Here is a 7,606-nt window from a genome sequence, read left to right as displayed (position 1 = left end):
GTGAGGCAGACGCACTAACCCCTCTTCCACCGTGCTGCTCCTTGGGAAATTGTGTTAGATGTAAATATAAACGGAATATAATGATTTGCAAATCCTTTTCAACCCATATTCAATTGAATGCACTACAAAGACAAGATATTTGATGTTCAAACTCATAAACTTTTTTTTTTTTTGTGCAAATAATAATTAACTTAGAATTTCATGGCTGCAACACGTGCCAAAGTAGTTGGGAAAGGGCATGTTCACCACTGTGTTACATGGCCTTTCCTTTTAACAACACTCAGTAAACGTTTGGGAACTGAGGAGACACATTTTTTAAGCTTCTCGGGTGGAATTCTTTCCCATTCCTGCTTGATATACAGCTTAAGTTGTTCAACAGTCCGGGGGTCTCCGTTGAGGTATTTTAGGCTTCATAATGCGCCACACATTTTCAATGGGAGACAGGTCTGGACTACAGGCAGGCCAGTCTAGTACCCGCCCCCTTTTACTATGAAGCCACGTTGATGAAACACGTGGCTTGGCATTGTCTTGCTGAAATAAGCAGGGGTGTCCATGGTAACGTTGCTTGGATGGCAACATATGTTGCTCCCAAACCTGTATGTACCTTTCAGCATTAATGGCGCCTTCACAGATGTGTAAGTTATCCATGCCTTGGGCACTAATACACCCCCATACCATCACAGATGCTGGCTTTTCAACTTTGCGCCTATAACAATCCGGATGGTTCTTTTCCTCTTTGACGTCCACAGTTTCCAAAAACAATTTGAAATGTGGACTCGTCAGACCACAGAACACTTTTCCACTTTGTATCAGTCCATCTAAGATGAGCTCAGGCCCAGCGAAGCCGACAGCGTTTCTGAGTGTTGTTGATAAACGGTTTTCACCTTGCATAGGAGAGTTTTAAAGGCCTACTGAAACCCACTACTACCGACCATGCAGTCTGATAGTTTATATATCAATGATGAAATCTTAACATTGAAACACATGCCAATACGGCCGGGTTAACTTATAAAGTGCAATTTTAAAATTCCCGCCTCACTTCCGGTTGAAAAACTCCTTTGGATATGATTTATGTGCGTGACGTCACAAAATCCATGGAAGTGGTTGTACCCCATTGACCCGATACAAAAACCTCTTGTTTTCTTCGACAAAATTCCACAGTATTCTGGACATCTGTGTTGGTGAATCTTTTGCAATTTGTTTAATGAACAATGGAGGCTGCAAAGAAGAATTTTGTAGGTGGGATCGATCTGTGTCTTAGCGGCTAAGTACAATACTTACAGCAACACAACAAGGACTACTTACTACGCCTAGCCGATGCTTGCCGCCAAACCCTTCGTCGAGCCGTCGATCGCTGGAACGCAGGTGAGCACGGCTGTTGATGGGAAGATAAGGGCTGGCTGGCGTAGGTGGAGCGCTAATGTTTTTATCATAGTTCTGTGAGGTCCGGTTGCTAAGTTGCTAAATTAGCCTTAGCGTGGTTAGCAACAGCATTGTTAAGCCTTACCAGGCTGAGAATTTTTAACCGTGTAGTTACATGTACATGGTTTAATAGTATTGTTGATCTCCTGTCTATCCTTCCAGTCAGGGGTTTATTTCTTTTGTTTCTATCTTCATTTGAGAAAGATGCTATCACGTTAGCTCAGTAGCCAGGTGTGTCACCGATGTATTGTCGTGGAGATAAAAGTCACTTTAAATGTTTCGCGTGCTCGACTCTCATTTTCAAGAGGATATAGTATCCGAGGTGGTTTAAAATACAAATCCGTGATCCACAATAGAAAAAGGAGAGAGTGTGGAATCCAATGAGCCAGCTTGTACCTAAGTTACGGTCAGAGCGAAAAAAGATACGTCCATCACTGCCTCTCTAGTCATTCACTGTAACGTTCCTCATCTACGAATCTTTCATCCTCGCTCAAATTAATGGGGTAATTGTCGCTTTGTCGCTCCGAATCTCTCGCTCCATTGTAAACAACGGGGAATTGTGAGGAATACTAGCTCCTGTGACGTCACGCTACTTCCGGTAGCGAGCAAAAGTTGCGAACTTTATCGTCGATTTTCTCTACTAAATTATTTCAGCAAAAATATGGCAATATCGCAAAATGATCAAGTATGACACATAGAATGGATCTGCTATTCCCGTTTAAATAAAAAAAAAAAAATTTCAGTAGGCCTTTAACTTGCACTTACAGACGTAGCGAATCACTCAAAGTCAACATTTTCTGAACCGTGGAGAAGATTATGAAAGAAGATGTCTCTTGCAGTTTTGGGGACATTTGCCTCAATGTCTACTCTAAAGAGCGTCAATCACATTGATTGACGTGCGTTCCTAAAACATTTTTTCACCTGTTTTTGCCAATTTTTCAACTAATTTATTTTGTATCTGTCTATTTTGGTGAATAATATACATCAATAATGTATATCATAAGCGTAATCATTATTTGCCATTATGGGACCGGAGCGCGGTAGAGTTCACACTGAAGTCGCATCATAACACTATCAGATTGATTTGTAATACAAAACTTAATAATGTCTATAATAGAGATGTCCAATAATGGATTTTTTGCCGATATCCGATATTCCGATATTGTCCAACTCATAATTACCGATTCCAATATCAACCGATACCGATATATACAGTCGTGAAATTAACACATTATTTTGCCCAATTTTGTTGTGATGCCCCGCTGGATGCATTAAACAATGTAACAAGGTTTTCCAAAATAAATCAACTCAGGTTATGGAAAAAAATGCCAAAATGGCATTGCCATATTTATTATTGAAGTCACAAAGTTTAACATGCCTCAAAACAGCAGCTTGGAATTTGGGACATGCTCTCCCTGAGAGAGCATGAGGAGGTTAAGGTGGGCGGGGTCGAGGTGGGGGGGGGGGTGTAGGGGTAGCGGGGGTGTATATTGTAGCGTCCCGGAAGGGTTAGTGCTGCAAGGGGTTCTGGGTATTTGTTCTGTTGTGTTACGGTGTGGATGTTCTCTTTAATGTGTTTGTCATTCTTGTTTGGTGTGGGTTCACAGTGTGGCACATATTTGTAACAGTGTTAAAATTGTTTATACGCCCACCCTCAGTGTGACCTGTATGGCTGTTGACCAAGTATGGCTTGCATTCACTTGTGTGTGTGAAAAGCTGTAGATATTATGTGATTAGGCCGGCACGCAAAGGCAGTGCCTTTAAGGTTTATTGGCTCTCTGTACTTCTCCCTACGTCCGTGTACACAGCGGCGTTTTAAAAAGTCATAAATTTTACTTTTTGAAACCGAGACCGATCATTTTGAAACCGATACCGATAACTTCTGATATTACATTTTAAAAACATTTATCGGCCGATAATATCGGACTACCGATATTATTGGACATCCCTAGTCTGTAATATTGCTGACAGAAAAATAACTTCCGTACCGTAACAAAATCAGAATCAGAATCAGGTTTATTTGGCCAAGTATACTTGCATATATACAAATAATTTGTCTTCTGCGTTTGTTAGCTCTCTAAATATACAACAAATAGACAAGTATACATTCGCTGAGCAAGCAAGTACTCCAGGTGCATACTTTACAGCAAGACAACAGACAATACACTAGTCACCTATCAACATTATATACAAGTAAGACTATTCAAGATTTATTGCAAAGTACAAATATATGCATAAGAGAAATATGAAGACACTATGGCAAAAATCTCTAAACGAATAACAACTGAGGAAACAATCTGTGCCCTAAACCAGTGGTCCCCAACCACCGGGCCGCGGCCCGGTACCGGTCCGTGGACCGATTTGTCCGCGGCTGCACAAGAAATTAAAAAATAAAAATAAATGTTTTTTTTATTTTTTTTATTAAATCAACATAAAATACACAATATATACATATATACATTATATATCAATATAAATCAATACAGTCTGCAGGGATACAGTCCGTAAGCACACATGATTGTATTTCTTTATGACAAAAAAAAATATATATATATATATATATATATATATATATATTTTTTTTTTACTACCCCCCCGGTCCGTGGGACAAATTTTCAAGCGTTGACCGGTCCGCAAGTACAAAAAGGTTGGGGACCACTGCCCTAAACAATAGTTTAGCAGTTCAGGATTGGACTTCAGTATACAGAGAACCAAATGTGGACAGTGCTTATTGTAATTTTTTAGACATCTTTACTTCCCTGCATAATAAACATTGCCCCGTGAAAGAATATTTTATAAAAGGAAAAAATTAAAATAGCCCTTGGATCACAAAAGCGATAATTAATGCCTGTAAAATGAAAAACAATCTCTACAAACTTTTCATCAAAATAAAAACAAAAGAAGTCGAACAACGATACAAGAAGTATAAATATAAATTAACTGATATTATAAGAACAAGCAAACGGTTATATTATCAAAAAAACTATATGAAAACAAAAACAATATAAAACGAGCTTGGGATGTTTTGAATAGTCTAATCAAACAAGGATATTCAAAGTTGACATATCCTGATTACTTTATTGATGCAAACGGTGAAGATTATAATATGAGTAATGTAGTGAATAAGTTCAATAGTTTTTTTTGTAAATGTTGGTCCTAAATTGGCTGTTGATATCCCAGACAATGGAGTTACAAAATCAACTATTGAACAGAATTCTTCGTCATTCTTCCTCTCAGCTATAAATGAGCAGGAAGTGACAAACCTTGTGCGGAAGTGTAAAAGTAAGTGCTCCACTGACTGCCATGATATCAACATGACATTGGTTCAAAAAGTTATACTCAATATTGTAAAACCCTTAACTTATATATGTAACCTATCATTCCAGACTGGCTGCTTTCCAAGTCAAATGAAAATCGCTAAGGTAACTCCGCTCTTCAAAAGTGACAGCAAACACGCTTTCACGAATTACAGACCAATCTCTCTTTTGCCTCAGTTCTCAAAAATCATAGAGAAACTATTTAACTCTCGACTGGAATCTTTTCTTGAGAAGCATCATATAATCAATGACGGTCAGAATGGCTTTAGGTCCAAACGAACAACTTCAATGGCGATAACTGAAGCTATTGAGGAAATTACTAATGCACTGGAGCATAAAAGATATGCAGTTGGTATTTTTATTGATCTAAAGAAAGCCTTTGATACCATTAATCATTCAATTCTACTAGATAAAATGGAAAGATATGGAAATAGGGGGCTGACTGGTGACTGGTTAAAAAGTTATTTAACAGCAGTGGTTCTCAAACTTTTTTTGTCATCCCCCACTTTGGACAAGGGGGAGTTTTCAAGCCCCACCTGCCCCCATCTCCCCAACAGAACGCTAATGCCAAGCTTAACATTTTCAAATTTATTGAACATCAAGTAACATCAAGTTGTATACATTCAAACTCAATAACATAAAATAACATCAAGTCCAATAATAAATAAAATAACTGTGCAGCTGTGGTATAACTTGCATCAAGTTCAATATCAAATAAAATACCTTGCATCAAGTTCAATAATAAATAAAACAAAAGTGTTATAACTTGCATCAAGTTCAATAATAAATCAAATAAAAGTGTTATAACTTGCATCAAGTTCAATAATAAATCAAAAAAAGTGTTATAACTTGCATCAAGTTCAATAATATATCAAATAAAACTGATATAACTTGCATCAAGTTCAATAATAAATAAAAAAAAGTCTTATAACTTGCATCAAGTTCAATAATAAATCAAATGGGACCCATAACCTCTCTGCTTGGCACTCAGCAACAAAGGGTTGGAGTTGGGGGTTAAATCACCAAAATGATTCCCGGGCGCGGCGCCGCTGCTGCCCACTGCTCCCCAAGGGGATGGGACAAATGCAGAGGACAAATTTCACCACATCTAGTGTGTGTGTGACAATCATTGGTACTTTAATCTTTAATCTTTTAATCTTTTAAATAAAAGTGTTATAACTTGCATCAAGTTCAATAATAAATAAAAAAAAAGTGTTATAACTTGCATCAAGTTCAATAATAAATCAAATAAAAGTGTAATAACTTGCATCAAGTTCAATAATAAATCAAATAAAAGTGTTATAACTTGCATCAAGTTCAATAATAAATCAAATAAAAGTGTTATAACTTGCATCAAGTTCAATAATAAATCAAATAAAAGTGTTAAAACTTGCATCAAGTTCAATAATAAATCAAATAAAAGTGTTATAACTTGCATCAAGTTCAATAATAAATCAAATAAAAGTGTTATAACTTGCATCAAGTTCAATAATAAATCAAATAAAAGTGTTATAACTTGCATCAAGTTCAATAATAAATCAAATAACTTGCATCAAGTTCAATAATAAATAAAAATAAAAGTGCCACTTTGCAATCTTTGCAAAAAAAAAAGGAGGAGCTAATGCATTTGGCAAGACAGGGCAAGTGAACATGAGTTTTACAGTACTCCAGCATTAGTGGCTGCAATGAGTCTGTTTTGCACTGCACAGCTTTTCAAATCGGGGTTGCAGGCTTGACACTGCCACTGTTAAAACCTCATTGAGTTCGGGGCTGAGCTGCCTTGACGCGAGTGCTTCCCGGTGAATGACACAGTGTGTCCAATGCGCATTTGGCGCAACCCTCTTTATTAGAGCCTGCAGCCCGTTTCTTGACTTTGCCATGGTCTGTGCGCCATCAGAGCAAAAGCCCACACAGTTTTCCCATTTAAGGTCGTGTTCTTTGAGGAAACTGCCCATTATCTTGAACAGCTAGCTCATCAGCATTGGCTCTATTTTTTATGTATTTGCAAAACAGCAAATCCTCGCACAGTGACTCGCCATTCCAAAGCTTCCGCTTAGCCTCGCCCCCATTAGTTACTGTTGCTATGTCTGTCAAACTTTCGCTCCTACCTAGAAATTTGAAGCCTACAGGAAAAATAAGTAATTAACATTTATTTATATAGCGGATTTCACAGACAGAATCACAAAGTGATTTACAGTGTGTATAGAAAATGAAAGCATAGTAAAAAAAAAAAATCTAAGAATATAATTTAAAAATAAAATAAAAATAAAGTGAAATTTCCTCCCGTTCCTCGCGCCCCACCTGTCATGTCTCTATTCCCCACCAGTGGGGCGCGCCCCACACTTTGAGAAACGCTGTTTAACAGGGAGGGTACAGTTTGTATAAATGGGTCAATTTTTATCTGATACTCTTGGCATTGCTTGTGGTGTCCCCCAAGGGTCAGTGTTGGGGCCAAAACTGTTTAATGTGTATATTAATGATATGTTTAATACATCCAAAGTGCTGAAATGTATACTATTTGCAGACAACACAAATATATTCTACAGTAGTGATGACTATAATGAGCTCATAAATACAGTAAACACAGAACTAAACATGGTAAAAAAAAATGGATGGACACAAATAAATTATCTTTGAATATAAATAAAACTAAGATAGTGATGTTTGGAAATCGCAACGTAACATCTGAACAGAAAATAAGTATTGATGGTACCCAAATTGAAATCGTAAATGAGAATACATTTTTGGGAGTAATAATTGATAGTAAACTATCATGGAAACCTCATGTCAGACACATTAAAACAAAAATCTCCAAAAGCCTCTCAATTATAAACAAAGCAAAAATATACCTCAATGAAAATGCACTC

This window comes from Entelurus aequoreus, linkage group LG18 (assembly GCF_033978785.1).
Source record: "Entelurus aequoreus isolate RoL-2023_Sb linkage group LG18, RoL_Eaeq_v1.1, whole genome shotgun sequence".
NCBI lineage: Eukaryota > Metazoa > Chordata > Actinopteri > Syngnathiformes > Syngnathidae > Entelurus > Entelurus aequoreus.
The sequence above is the reverse complement of the archived record's forward strand: the minus strand, read 5'-3'. Positions refer to the sequence as shown.